Below are 15,258 nucleotides of genomic sequence, written 5' to 3'. Positions count from 1 at the left end.
TGTTGTTTCTTTTTAAATATTTTATTGATTTTTTTTTTTTTATAGAGAAGAAGGGAGAGGGATAGAGAGTTAGAAACGTCAATGAGAAACACCAATCAGCTGCCTCCTGCACACCTCCTACTGGGGATGCACCTGCAACCAAGGTACATGCCCTTGACCGGAATCGAACCTGGGACCCTTCGGTCTGCAGGCCGATGCTCTATCCACTGAGCCAAACCAGTTAGGGCTGCACCTCCTTTTATGGTCTCCGCTCTGGAGTACTGGCCATGCCCTGAGGGTCTGGGGAAAGGGATGTTCCTGTGTGTGGAGCCAGCAGACAGGCTTAGGTGAGGTAAAGGGTGACCTTGTCAGGGAGAGCCTGGCCTAGGGCATGACCACGCTCCACAACAGCTTTTAGCTACGTTTTCACTTTCAGACCATCCTTTGTGGTTGCTTTAGGTCTGAGTTTGCAAGGCTGCCAGGCAGGCCTTCCCAGAGCTTGCCCGGTGAGCACGTGGCCCCTTATCCACAGACCCCTTGCCCAGCACAGACCCTCCCTCACTCAGATCAGACCCCTCCTGCCTGCAGGCCTCCCTGCCACTACGCTGGCAACTGCTCTCCCCGTGCTCTGGTCAGCGCAGGGTGTGCTCCAAGAGAAAGTTCCAGCCCCGGTTCCGGCGCAGCCCGGGCCTATCCCACTCGAACCCCGGTTTGCACTTTCTGTTGGTCTTATTTATTTATTTATTTATTTATTTATTTATTTTATTTTATTGTTTGTTTGTCTGTTTATTTATTTATTTATTTATTAATATTCCAGAGCCCAGCGGGCTGCCCCCCACCCCCACCGCCGTGCTGAGTGACCACTCCGTGCTCCCGCCCTCCCGCCGTCGCCGCATCTCATCCCCATGGCAACGACCAGGCAACCACCGCTCGGTTTCCCGGCTCCTCGGGGCGGGACGAGGCTCCGCACAGCTGACCCCGCCGCGGTCTCCCGCCGGCAGCGCGCAGAGGACACGGTGTTTCTCACGCGGATGGCGTGCGCAACGGGACTCTAAGGGAGTAGACTCCCGGCGGCGGGACTTCCCGGAGGGCCGGGCGCTGTGCTTCCCGCCTGGTTCCCTCCGGTACCGGGAGGTGCGGCGGCCTCGGGAGGAACCCAGGTCCCACCGCCGGAGCTGCGTGCGGAAGGCCCTGCTCAGCTGCTGCTTCTCCCGCCTCCTGCCCGGGACCGGAACGCGCTGCGGGGCGGGCGCCCTGGGCGGTCACCGGGGCACTCACCGCCCTGGCCCCGCCCACCTTCCTCCCCCCTCCCCCCTGCACCTGGCGGGGCTACCGCCACGCGCCCCCCTCCCTCCGCCCCCCCTCCGCCCTTCTCACTTCTGGGACCCAATATCCACCCCTTCTCCTCTAAGTGTTTTTTCGTAGTTGTTGTTTGTTAATCCTCACCTGAGGACGTTTTTTCCATTGGCTTTTAGAGAGACTGGAAGGGAGAGAGCAAGGGGGGGGGGGGAGAGAGAGAGAGAGAGAGAGAGAGAGAGAGAGAGAGAGAGAGAGAGAGAAATCGAATGGTTGCCTCCCACACGTGCCCCAACTGGGGAGAGGATCGAGCCAGCAACCAAGGTCTGTGCCCTTGACCAGAATCGAACCCTAGACCTTTCAGTCTGGGGGTTGGCGCACTAACCACTGAGCAACAGGCTAGGGCAAAAATGTCTCATGTACTGGTGATGCCTCATTGTCTTCGGAGTTTTCATGCCCATGTGAATTCCCACGCTCATGCATCAAACCGTGATTTTTCTCCTGTTAATAGTTTATCAGCCTAGCCAGAAGGACTTTGGGGGGCGGGGGAGGAACAGTATTAACATATATATGTATGTGTTTTAGCCCCACACCCCTAGGGTTGGGCCCGGTGTGTGCTGTGGGAGGCGGAGGTAAGGCGGGAGGAACAGCCACAGGTCCTCTGTGGGTGGGGTTCTGGGGTCAGAAAGACCTCATCAATAAACCTCGAAAAACCAGGGCTGAGCTGAAAGAGGATGGCGTTTCATGTCGAAGCGAGGGGCCCCGTCACGATGTTGGATCAACCATCAGGAAAATTCCAGTCGGGAAAAGTCCAGAAAGAATCTTTCACTTGAGCCCTCTGTTCTGATGCGGGAGCAGAGATGGTGCTTCGAGGATGTGATGTGGCGTTTCGACCACGTGATGGCGGCCGAGACCAAAGATTCAGTTGTTTTTTCTTTAACTTCCTCTGTGCAGGGAATCCCCGTGGAAACCCAGGTTTGTAAGGGGCTTTCCCAGGTAGCCTGTGAGTCTCCTTCCTTTCTCACATTACCTGTCCGCCAGGCTGAAAGGAGCGGTGGGAGTGGAAATTCAGGAAAGGGGGGACAGAGGGCGCGAAGCTGCCAGCCCAGCTCCCACCCTCACTGCTGGGCCTCGCCCTGACCCGCCACCCTCCACACCCAACTCTGCAGTTCTTATTTATTTATTTATTTATTTATTTATTTATTTATTTATTTATTTAAATACTTTAAATTTTTGTATTTTCAATGACAGTTTACATTTAACATTATTTTGTATTTATTTATTTATCTTATTAATTTTTTACAGAGAGGAAGGGAGAGAGAGAGTTAGAAACATCAATGAGCTGCCTCCTGCACATCTCCTACTGGGGATGTGCCCGCAACCAAGGTACATGCCCTTGACCGGAATCGAACCTGGGACCTTTCAGTCCGCAGGCCGATGCTCTATCCACTGAGCCAAACCTGTTTCGGCTATTATGTATTTATTAGTTTTAGGTGTGCAGCATAATAATTAGACAATCATATACTTTACAAAATGTTTTCCCTGACACTTCTAGTACCCACCAGGCACTAGTTATCACAATTTTACTGACTGTGTTTCCTCTGTCGGACTTCACACCCCGTAACTATTTTGTAACTCCCAGCCTGTACTTCTCCATCCCTTCACCTTTTTCACCCAGCCCCCAACCCCCATCCCACCTGCCAGTCTGTTCTCTGTGTCTGTGAGTCTGTTTGTTTTGTTTGTTTACTTTGTTCTTCAGATTCCACGTGTAAGTGGGATCATATGGTATTTGTCTTTCTCTGATTGGCTTATTTCACTGAACGTAATACCCTCTGGGCCCATCCATCTCCAGCTGCTGTCCTTAACCACCCCACTCACCCTTTATCACTGAAGTCTTCACCCATAGGAAGCTGGGTCAAAGACAAACTGAATTTAATGTTCTACAAAACAAGACAAAATCTGGCAAATTAAAACATAATAGTTACAAGAAGCAAGTCCATTTGGCAAATTGGCTCTTCTGTGACCTCAGGGCACTGGCCAGCTTCCCAGTCACCACGATGAATTTGGGCACCTTATCAGGTCGAAGGCCTAGAAGGGACAACAGAGAGTGCCTAGTGCAGTCCACGCGCTCTGCCACTGGAGGCGGGAGCTCTGGGGGCACTGATGCTGCCTTTCTTTTTTACCGACGTGTTCCCAGCGCCTAGAACAGTGCCAATCACACATGTTTGCTAATGGAAGATTGAAGTAGGAAAACCAGGCCACACGATTCTAAGTGGCTTGTCTGGGGCCACACAGCCAGTTAGTGGCGAGGCCAGTCCTAGAACTCAGGTGATTCCACTTTCACTAATTTGTATAATATCAACAATGTTTCTATTTTGAGTCTTTTAGTCTTAATTATTATATGAAAGACTTCATGTCTTCTTTTTTCTATATATTTTATTTTACTTTTTCTATCATCATTGATCCCCGCGTACCCTCCTCCAACCCCTCCCTTCAGTCACCACCTCCATCTCCCCTTAAGGCAGTTCAGTGGCAGGAGAACTGGAAGGATTTCCTCTGTCGGCAGAATCCACATGACATATTCTCTTCTTTCTTCCACCTTGAGCACAGTTGTCAGAGCGCTCTCCTTTCCTATTTCTTCCTCAGATGAATAGCTCGGTTAGCACTTACAGTGCATCTGAATTTGAATATAGATGCCCGCCCCCCCCCCCCCCCCCACACACACGAGCACACATGCACACATACACACATAGATACACAAGCACAGGCACTACTTGGTGTTCCTGGGGAGACATATTAAAATTCCTGACTGTATCAACCCTAGAATCCTACATAATAAAAGCCTAATATGCTAAGTGTCCGACTGTTCATTTGGCCGTTTAACCGGTAGCTATGATATACACTGACCACCAGGGGGCAGACCCTCCAACCAATAGGTTAGCTTGCTGCTGGAGTCTGGCAGATCGGGACTGGGCGAGACAGGCCGGACACGCCCTGGAGCCTTCCCATGGTCCCTCCCTGGCCCCGATAGTGCACTGGCGGGGCCCCTCGCCTGGCCTGTGCCCTCTCCCAATCTGGGACCCCTTGGGGGATGTCAGAGAACTGGTTTCGGACCAAGCCCTGCAGGCCAGGCCAAGGGACCCCACCAGTGCACGAATCTGTGCATGGTTCCTCTAGTATGCTATAAGAATTCTTCATGTGAATTACAACTTGACTGACTGCAAACCAATTTCTGCAATTTCGACCTTGCATGCTGTTTTTTTTGCCCCCCCCCCCCCCCAGGGGCTCATATTTGAAACCACCATTTGATGTTTGTTTCTAGATCATGGTGCTGTGGAGGGAGCAGCCACATGGGCCTCCCACCCTAACTGACCCCTATGCAGCCAGGAGCGAGGCTCAAACCCCAGGTGCCCAGTGGACGGCCTGCCTGCGCTAGCTGGTCCAGGAAGCTGCCAGCTGGAGGCCCAAGGCCGGCTTTTAGCTGCCCATCACCAGAGGCCGCCCTCTCCCCAGCCCGAGATCACAACTCCCGGGGCCGAGGTCTCAGACGCCCTGAGGTGTTCCCCGACAGCACTCGCGGAAGTCTGCGCCTGAATCCTCTCCCCTTGGCACCAAAGTAACCGAACGTTGCCATGGACAAGGCCACCTTCTCACTCGTGCCCTGAAAGGGAGCAAGGAGGCCGCGCGGGCCCAGCCCTGGGGCACGGACACTTGGTGCCGCTGCCTGTCCTTCCGCGGTTGACCCGGCCGTCGGAGTTTTCCACTTCTCAGTGGGTCCTCAGCTCCTGACCCTCCCCTCAGTCCACGCACTTCTCTGTAAGGAGCCTGCCCTCCTCCCTGAGCACCACCCGCTGGGCCCACGGCTGTCCCTGCTCACAGGCCCCTGCTGCTACTTCTGTGCAGGGACAGGGACACAGAGAGGCCCTCCTGCCCTCTCCTCCCCAAGCCTGCCTGCCTGTCCGTCTGTCTATCATCTATCTATCTATCTATCTATCTATCTATCTATCTATCTATCTATCATCTATCTATCATCTATCTATCTATCTATCTATCTATCTATCTATCTATCTATCATCTATCTATCATCTATCTATCTATCATCTATCATCTATCATCTCTATCATTTATACTGTATCTCACGGCGTCCCAGTGCCAAATCAAGGAAGGAAATAAACAGGTTTTAATTATCTTCTCTCCCGGGGAATAACATTCCACTTCCTCCTACCTCCCTACTGTCAAACCCTAAATATAAGAACCAGAGAAATGGAATAAATGTCCCCGAAGAAATATTCCAAATCGCATTCTTGTCCTGGTTCCTGAACCCCTGCACGTATTCCAGCGCACGCAGGCTCGTGCTGGGCAGTAGGTGGCCCAGGAATCCTTTTATTGCATTGAGAGCTTTCGTTGAAAGTGTTTACCCAGTGAAAATGAGAACTTAAGCTATTGGGTTGACTGGCTTTTTCCTAAGAACTGTCCAATCCTAAGGCTCAGAGAAGGTTTCCCCATTTTCATCTTCTGCAAAGTGAAACGTCAGGTGAGCTGCTGGCGGCTGTGCCGACTGCCGGTGCTTCTGTGCGGTTGTCTCGGTTTCCACGTGGAAAGATGACCGGGACCCCCAGAAGGCCCTGGGCGGCAGCTGGAATCGTGACGGTGGTTCTCACGGTGCTGAGGACGCCCCTGGCTCACCGCAGAGGGACCCCCGGTGAGTGCCGGGCAGCTGCTCTGCCAGCCCCCAGGCCGGGGGTTCTGGGAGCTCAGGGGCTTGGGGTTGGTGTGTTGCACTCTGAAGTCCCAGGTAGACTTGGAAGGGCTCCCATGACAGTCCAGATGTCTCCGCCTTAGGAAGAAGAGTTTGCTACGTTCTTTTCTCCAACCTCTGCAGCTGAAAGGAGGGTAGTGTCTTTCTTTTTTTTCTTAAAAAAATATTTTTATTGATTTCTGAGAGTAAAGGAGAGGGAGAGGGAGATAAAAACATCAATGAGAGAGAATCACTGATCGGCTGCCTCCTGCACACCCCCTACGGGGAATGGAGCCGGTAACCTGGCATGTGCCCTTGACTGGAATCAAACCTGGGACCCTTCAGTTCACAGGCCGACACTCTATCCACTGAGCCACACCAGCCAGGGCGAAGGAGGATACTGTCTCTCAGGGATGGGCTTTGGGATCTCAGAGTTGGAAGAAAAAGTACATTTTTACCAAAACAAAGTTACCGAACTGCTATTACTTTACCCTCTTTAATCCTCACCTGAGGATATGCCCATTGCTTTAATTAATTAATTAATTAATTAATTAATTAATTAATTAATTTAATTTTTACCCATTGATTTTAGAGAGAGGAAGGGAGCAAGAGAGAGAAATACAGATCAGTTGCCTCCTGTATGCACCCAGAAGGGATTGAACCCACAATCTTTTCCATGTATGGGATGATGCTCCAAGTGAGAAGGATTTGCCCCGCCCTTTTGGGCCAAGCAGTGCTCAGTGGGACTCGGGGATGCAGAGGTTCAAACACCATGGTCTCTTGCAGCGTCCTTTGTGAAGAGAACCATCCCCTCCTGGAGTGCGAGCGGCGGGCCAGGGTGATAGCACTGGTGGGAGAGGACAGCCCTTGCGGGCGGAGGGCAGGTGGCGAGTCTGCTGCACCCTTGATCGGGATTGGTGATGGAGAGGGCTACAAGAATGGCGAAAAGCAAGGAAATTAACAGTGATTTTGCACCCACTAATTCCCACACCCTGGGTGATATCATACACAAACTATGCCACTGAGTCTTTCCACACATGGATGCACTGATGAGCCCACTTTTTAAAAAATAGTTATTTTGAAATATAACACAATACAGGCATGATATAAAGCACAGATATAAAATTAACAAAAGTTATAAAGAAATATCCAACTAATAATAACCAGGTTAAAAATGACTGAATGTTACCAGCACCCAAAAAGTCCCACTAGCCTCTTCCCAATTAGCCCACTTCCAGTTGCCAGAGCCGGTGCTTGCAATCGCATGACCCTTGTAATACTGATTTCTTGCTTTCTGTTATGGGTCTAACATATGAATGTGTCCTTAAACAATGTAGATTAGCATTAGTGGTTCCATAAATGTGGTGTTTGTCTTGCTCCTTTTGCCAGTGCTACGTCTGCGGTCGGTCACAGATCTCCCAGGTAACGGCTGACCATCCACATTTGTTGTCGGGGACTAACTTCCACTTTGAGGTGCAGCACTTACCCCTTCCAATGTGGATGCACTCTGGGGCTGCGCCTGTTTCTTCACGTATCCTGCAGCCTCTGAGCCTGACGTTTTTAGACCAGAGTATATGCTTAGATTGGAATCCATAGGCAAGAGGCTATGCTGGCTTCAGCTCTACGGCAGGAGGTCCGACTGATGGAAATTGGTTGCCTCTACCACTTGCACGCCGTTCACAGGAAAGCCCGCCCAACTCCTGGCAGCTCTTGGCATTTAGACTTTCTCGTGTTGCCCTGTGCTGTGGGCAGGTAGTGGTGTTTCACCATATTTTTAGCTGGCATTTCTCTGATTACTAATGAGGATGTGCCATTCTGCATGTTTATTGTCCATCAGTATTTACTCTTTGTTGAAGTATCTATTTAGATATTTTTTCTTTTTTTCTATTATATTACCTGTCTTTTCTTATTTGTTTTTTAGAAAATATTAAAAGGTATTGTGGCCTTGGCTGGGTGGCTCAGTTGGTTGGAGCATCATCCCGTGCACTGAAAGGTTGTGGGTTCGATCCCCAGTTGAGGCTCATAGAGGAGGCAACTCATCTCTCTCTCTCTCCCTCTCTCTCTCTCTTTCTTCCTCTCTATAAAAACCAATAAAAACATATCCCAGTGAGGATTAAAAATAATAAAGAACTGTGTTGTGAATCGAGCGCCTGGCCAGTGCGTGCTTTGTGGATACCTGTTTGTATTTTGTTGCTTGTCTTTTTTGTTTGTTTATTTTTTTGTGGCTTGTCTTCTTAACTCTCTTAGTATTGCTTGATGGGCAGCAGCTGTTAATTTTAATGAAGTTGAAGTTATCAGTCTTTGCTCCTTATGGTCGGTGCTTTGAACGATCTGTGTGAGAAGTCTTTAGCACCCAGAGTCATGAAGGTGGCGTAGCACGGCCTGTTCACGCAGGTGTAGTTGCATCTGGCGCGAGGCCCATGCCCGCCTTGCTCCCCCCCGCCATTGGGACACCGCTTATTAACAACAGCACCGTTTCCCACTGAGCGACAATGCCACCGTGGTCGTAAACTTACTGTAAATATATGCCTGGAACTAATTTTGATATATAGTTTGCCATCTGTTTATTTTCCTATGTCTGTGTCAATAACACAGTGTACAAGTACCACAGTTTTATTTGATATTTTGATATTTAGTAGAGAAAAGTTTTTCATAATATTTACTTCTTCAAGAGTAGTTTGGCTAATCCTTGCTATTAAATTTTAGAATCTCCCTGGTGTGGCTCAGTGGATAGAGTGTGGGCCTACACACCTAAGGGTCATGGGTTCGATTCCCCGTCAAGGGCACATACCTGGGTTGCAGGTTCGATCCCCGGCCATGGTTGGGGCACATGTGGGAGGCCATAAATCAATGTATTTCTCTCACATCGATGTGTCTCTCTTACTCTTATAATTCCCTCCCTTCCACTCTCTCTAAAAACACTAATGGAAAAAATATCTTTGCATGAGGATTAACAACAACAACAAAATTTTAGAATCATTTTGTAAAGTTTAAATAATAAAAAACTGTAGGAATTTTAATTGATATGCATAAAATCCATTAATTCACTTAGCATAATTGTCATCTTTAATATACTGAGTCTTTCAATTCAAAATATATCTTTTTATTTATTTGGGAATCTTTTAATATATCTCATAAAATTTCATTATTTCCTTCAAGAAATCTTGTATATCTTTTGTAGGTCTTATTCCTAGATAAATTTTTTTTGATGTGGTAATAATTGAAAAATTGTTTTTGGTCTGTATAATGTTTTAAAATAGATCTATTGTATGAAGCTACTTGCTAAACTATCGCTTTACATCCATTCAGCAATAGATTGTTTGGATTTCTTTATTCGCAGATTCCTTATATGCAAACACTGACAGTTTTATCTTTTCGTTACCAATCATTCACTGTTCCATTGGTTTTCCTGCTTTACCTTCGGTTTTCTCTAATAAATGCTCAGTTCAGGACTTGAGGCCGAGAAGGCATCGAACTCCTTCCTGGGGATAAAATTCGGGGGGTTGAGAGCAGGTTTTACTGAGCCGCGTGGCTGTACTGGTGTCTCCCTTCCCCAGCGCCCGAACCGAGTGGGTGGTTGACACAGGCCTCCCATCCCCGCACCCCCCGGCCCCCCTCCACCCCACCGCAGAGGACTTCGTGTACCAGTTTAAGGGCACCTGCTACTTCACCAACGGGACGCAGCGCGTGCGGCTCGTGGCCACGGAAATCTACAACCGGCAGGAGATCGTGCGCTTCGACAGCGACGTGGGGGTGTTCGTGGCTGTCACGGAGCTGGGGCGGCCCCACGCCGAGAGCTGGAACAGCCAGGAGGACCTGCTGCTGGTGTACCGGGCGGGCGCAGGTGGACGTGCTGTGCAGACACAACTACAAGGAGATGGCTCCCTTCACGGTGCAGCGGCGAGGTGGGCGGGCGGTTCCTCGCGCAGCCTCGCGCCGAGGCCGGGAAAGGATCTAATGTGGTTGCCCAGGATCCCGGTGGTCCTGGGGGTTCACCTTCCCGGGAGAAGGCAGGCGGGGGAGGGGCCTGGCATCCAAGCGGGAGGAACTCTGCCTGGGCAGCGCTGGCGGTCCCTGCTCGGAACTCAGTCCTCCCTCGGTCACAAGGCCCTGCCCACGGGCCCCCTACTGACGGCTCCTGTGGCGCCTGGACGGGCCCCGGGGTCAGAGCTGGTCCCCGCGCTGTGCACATGTGTGCAGGGATATGCACACATGCAGAGCTTAAAAATGGTCAGTCCATGTTGCAAAGAGTTTCACATAAATTATCCTGTTTAATAAACAAGCAAACACCGAGGAAAGGTATTATTTCCCTAGAAAGCAGGCTAGCAAAGTATCGGTAGCCGGTTCATACCCAGGGCGGGGGTTCTAATGAAGACATCTGAAACCGTGTCTCTCTGCTGCGGAAGGGGGGCGCTCAGCCTCCAGAGCCCCTCCCCGGCCTGCCTCCACTTTTCCCAGGAACGTGAACCCCCAGGACCACCCGGATCTTGGGCAAACACATTAGATCCCTTCTCGGCCTCACGTCTTCTTCCTGGTCACCCTCCCAGTGGAGCCCACAGTGACCATCTCCCCGGCCAGGACAGAGGCCCTGAACCACCACAACATGCTGGTCTGCTCGGTGACGGATTTCTATCCAGCTCACATCAAAGCCCGCTGGTTCCGGAACGACCAGGAGGAGACAGCCGGCGTGGTGTCCACCCCCCTGATTAGGAACGGGGACTGGACCTACCAGGTCCTGGTGATGCTGGAAACAGTCCCCCAGCGAGGAGACGTCTACACCTGCCGCGTGGAGCACCCCAGCCTGCAGAGCCCCATCACAGTGGAGTGGCGTAAGGGCTCCTCATGGCACCCGGATGGGAAGCGCAGAGGCAGGGAGGACCTGGGCCTGGCGGGTGGGTCGCCCCTTAGCTCTGGCCACCTGCTTTCTGGGTTGGGATCATGGAAGACTGAAGTCCCCTTACCCCCAAGATGTGGCCATCCCTGTACTAACCCACTCCCCAGCTGCAGGTCAGCCCCGGCTTGTGTCTCCCAAGAGCCGGGGTTCTGGGCTCCAACATTAATGCTGGTCTCTCGGGGAAGGTCTGTGGCTTCCAGGTGGATGCACTTCCCGAGAAGCTGCCATCACCCCTACACCCCATCTGCACTGCCTCCCGGGTCCCTGCTGCCTCCTGGGTCCCTGCTGCCCGGACCCTCTGTCTGCTTCCAGAGCTCCTCCTGCCTTGACCTGGACTAGACTCAGGGCTTCCAGATGAGGACATGGTGGAGTGGAGTGTGGGGACAGACAGTGACCTGCAGGCTTTTACTTCCCAGGGGCGCAGTCTGAATCTGCCCAGAGCAAGATGCTGAGTGGAATTGGGGGCTTTGTGCTGGGGCTGGCCTTCCTGGGGCTGGGCCTTGTCGTCCACCTTTGGAAGAAGAAAGGTGAGGCCGGTGGGGAGCGAGTGGGAGCCTGGTGCTGGGAACGCGCCTACCGACCTGAAAGGAAGGTCTGGGGGGTCGGCCGGAGCTGCAGGGACTGGGAGACGAGCTCTCCCGCGGGGCCAGGCTTGCTTCTTCACACAGGTGCGCGGTGAAGGCTCGTTCTCAGGCAGAGAGAGCAGCTCTCCAGCTGTCCTCACTCTGTCCTCACCTCTGTCCTCACTGCTGTCCTCACTCTGTCCTCACCTCTGTCCTCACTGCTGTCCTCACTCTGCCCTCACCTCTGTCCTCACTCTGCCCTCACCTCTGTCCTCACTGCTGTCCTCACCTCTATCCTCACCTCTATCCTCACCTCTGTCCTCACCGCTGTCCTCACCTCTGTCCTCACCTCTATCCTCACCTCTGTCCTCACCTCTATCCTCACCTCTATCCTCACCTCTGTCCTCACCGCTGTCCTCACCTCTGTCCTCACCTCTATCCTCACCTCTGTCCTCACCTCTATCCTCACCTCTGTCCTCACCTCTGTCCTCACCTCTGTCCTCACCTCTGTCCTCACCTCTATCCTCACCTCTGTCCTCACCTCTGTCCTCACCTCTGTCCTCACCTCTGTCCTCACTGCTGTCCTCACCTCTGTCCTCACCTCTGTCCTCACCTCTGTCCTCACTGCTGTCCTCACTCTGTCCTCACCTCTGTCCTCACCTCTGTCCTCACCTCTGTCCTCACTCTGTCCTCACCTCTGTCCTCACCTCTGTCCTCACCTCTATCCTCACCTCTATCCTCACCTCTGTCCTCACCTCTGTCCTCACCTCTGTCCTCACCTCTGTCCTCACCGCTGTCCTCACCTCTATCCTCACCTCTATCCTCACCTCTGTCCTCACCGCTGTCCTCACCGCTGTCCTCACTGCTGTCGGGCAGTTATTAGATGGGACTTCCTGCTCTGAGCTCCCTGCCTGAAGCACGCGCAGGCTCTGTCGCCTTCCTAAGTGACTGGCTGAGTGCCTGGGGGGCCTCACCTTATGGCGTGGAAGCCTTATGGGCCTGGGTGGGTGAGGACAGACCGGGAGCTCTTGCATTCCCTGGTGGAGGGTGAGAGGAGAGGCAGGCACAGTGTCCCTCTTGCCAGGCCAATGAATTTCCCTTCTCTTTTCCTTCTTCCGAGGATAGGAGGCCTCGAGGCCTCACCCCCAGGTGACGTTCCCACTCTTCCCGCAGAGACGTGACTCAGGTGAGATAGGAAGGAGGTGGTGGGCTTGTCTGCACACTGACCGGCTCCCGTTGTGCTGTCCTTGCTTCAGCCACATGCGTTCTCATGGGGGGTCGGGCCGGGGAAACTCTGGGACGTTCTGCATAGTCTCAGCGGGCGACTTCGGAGGTCATTTCCCAGACTAAGACCCTGCCTTGGCATCAGCCGTGCAGCGAGGTTTGGATGGTGCCCCCGAGTCCAAATGGCAGAAAGTGCCTCTGAGCTTGCTGGAGGGCGAGGCGACCCGAGGGGGCAGGGCCAGTTTACTCAGGGACCTGTGGCTGCTGACGCCCTCCTCGCTCTCCTCCAAGGCTCTGCACTGACCCAGACATTCTTCCTGGATCCGTCACCGCCTCTCCTTGGCCTTGCCCTGCTGTTACCTCGTCCGAGGGTCCCAGCCTCCCCTCCACCAGGCCGGTGAGCAAGCCACTGGTACCAGCTGTCATCCCAGGTCCTGCCCCCCAGAGACCGAGAAGCAGCTGCCGGCCTTCCTTTTGTCCTGTCTTTGCTGCGTGGCCTGTGACTGGTTTGCACCTGGTGCTGGAGGCTCTGCCCGCGGTGTCTGTCTGAACCAATGCCCATTCTCAATGTAGTTTCAGATCCTGCTCTTCCTGAAGACAGCCCTGAGTTCAGCGCCAAGCTCTTTCAATAAAGTTTTTTTTCAAAATTAAAAATATTTGTGTATCACTTTTGTTCCAATTCTGCTTGTGTATGCGGTGGTTGGCGGGGGTGGGGAATGGGGGGTGGGGGGGGTGGGGGGTAGGGGGTGTGGATGGGGTGGAGGTGTGTGTGGGGTGTGTGTGTGGGGAGACACTGAGCAAAACAAAAGTCAGATTCTCAAGTTCAGTTATGCTCCAAAGAAGGTACTATCCAGGCAAGGAGACTAGGAAATCATGGGTCTCCATGCTTGGTATAACTCAGGGGCCACATAAGAATGGGTGGGACATGCGCCCTGGCTGGTTTGGCTAAGTGGTTACAGCGTCAGCCTGCAAATTAAAGGGTCACGGGTTCAAATCCTAGTCAAGGGCACGCACCTCAGTTGTAGGTTCTCCAGCCCCGGTAGGGGTGTGTGCGGTAGGGGCATGTGCAGGAGGCAACTAATCAATGTATCTCTCTCATGTTCCTCTCATGTCTCTGTCTCTCTCTCTCTCTCTCTCTCTCTCTCTCTCTCTCTCTCCACCTCCTCCCTCCTTCCCACCCTCTCTAGAAATCAATGGAAAAAATCCTTGGGTGAGATTTTTTAAAAAAAGAATGGGACATGAGGTATGAAACAAATTCAGGTTTCCATCCTCCAGGGCCCTTGGGTCTGGGGTTGTGTGCCTCTCCTGGCTCCCACTATGGTCTATGAGCTTCAGGTATTTGTGCAGGTGCCAGTCATGGTACCTGATGCCTAGTGGTGTAACGTATGGAACCAACAGCATAAACATTTCCTGTCAAGGGCCCTGTGTACAGTGGGGAAAAACAATGATTGTTAACTGAATATGACCCACCCACTGTAATTAGCAATGGAGGTTTTATTAGTACTTTTTAAGTTGCATATGATGAAAACTCTACTAATGCCAGCTTAAGAGAAAAAATTAGTTTTTTGGGTTCATGAGATTTGAAAGTTCATTATGTGAGTTTGGCTTCAGAAAATGCCTAGATCCCAGGACTCAAACGAAGTCTTTACCCCTACTTCCCTCTGGCTCCCTCCTTCCTCTCAGTGTGCTTCTTTCCCCTTCTATTCCGTATCTCTCTGCTGCTTCTCTTGGTCTCTCTCTCATATCTCTCTTGCCATCCCTGTCTGTCTGAATGACCTGCTCTTGTACTGTTTATCTATCAGATGGCTTTTCTGTCTCTGTATCTGCATTTCTCCTAATATCCATATCTCTGTGAATTTCTTTCTATTTCTCTCCTTCCTTCTCACTCTATGACCCTTTCTCTCCCATGAATATGTATTTACTGTGTCTTTCTCTCAGGATGTCTCTCTGCCCACCTCTTTGTTTCTCAGTCTGTTGGCCCATATGCCTTGATGGCTTTTCCTCTCTCTGTCATTCTGTCTTCCGTGGTCTTTCCCTTCGTCTATACTCTCCCTTATGCTGTTTGTCTCCCTGCCTCTCTGCCCCCCTTTCTCTTTGTGTGCATTTGCTTTCTGCTGCTCCGTGTCTGTCTCTCTGATTTCTGCTTTTCCCTGTTCATTTCTCTTATTTTCTCCTGCGGGAGTCAGCATTTCCCACTCGACTAGGAAAGTGGCCGTCTCATATTTTCAGCCCAACACCTGAAAAGCAAGAGACCATTATGTCAGCTCCAATTAGCAATCTGGAGAAAGCACCAGTTTTTCATACAGTCACTATAGATATGGGATTCTTACAATTGCTCTCATGGCAAAATATGATTAGGCTCAAGAGGCCACTTAAGGTATAAAGCAGGGAAAGGGATAGAAAGATGTTAGACAATGTAATCCCTCTGTAAGGGACACAATTTTAGGGCTAAATCTGGAATCTATTGATTGATTTGTGGATGTTGAACCATCCATGCACCTCTGGAATAAATCCAACTTAATTATAGTATATAATCCTTTTAACATTTAATTTGATTTGCTAAG

At 51.4% G+C, this 15,258-nt stretch overlaps 1 pseudogene across 1 annotated transcript; it reads left to right on the top strand.

The window, feature by feature from the left end:
- Positions 1–5,877: 5,877 nt before the first annotated feature.
- Positions 5,878–12,651, top strand: LOC308521872 (HLA class II histocompatibility antigen, DQ beta 1 chain-like; annotated as a pseudogene). Its single transcript has 5 exons — positions 5,878–5,977; positions 9,645–9,918; positions 10,561–10,842; positions 11,324–11,434; positions 12,596–12,651. The product of its transcript is annotated as an HLA class II histocompatibility antigen, DQ beta 1 chain-like (transcript).
- Positions 12,652–15,258: the final 2,607 nt, after the last annotated feature.

This window comes from Myotis nattereri, assembly GCF_964212035.1.
Source record: "Myotis nattereri genome assembly, chromosome: 6".
Classification (NCBI taxonomy): Eukaryota; Metazoa; Chordata; class Mammalia; order Chiroptera; family Vespertilionidae; genus Myotis; species Myotis nattereri.
The sequence above is the reverse complement of the archived record's forward strand: the minus strand, read 5'-3'. Positions and strand labels throughout refer to the sequence as shown.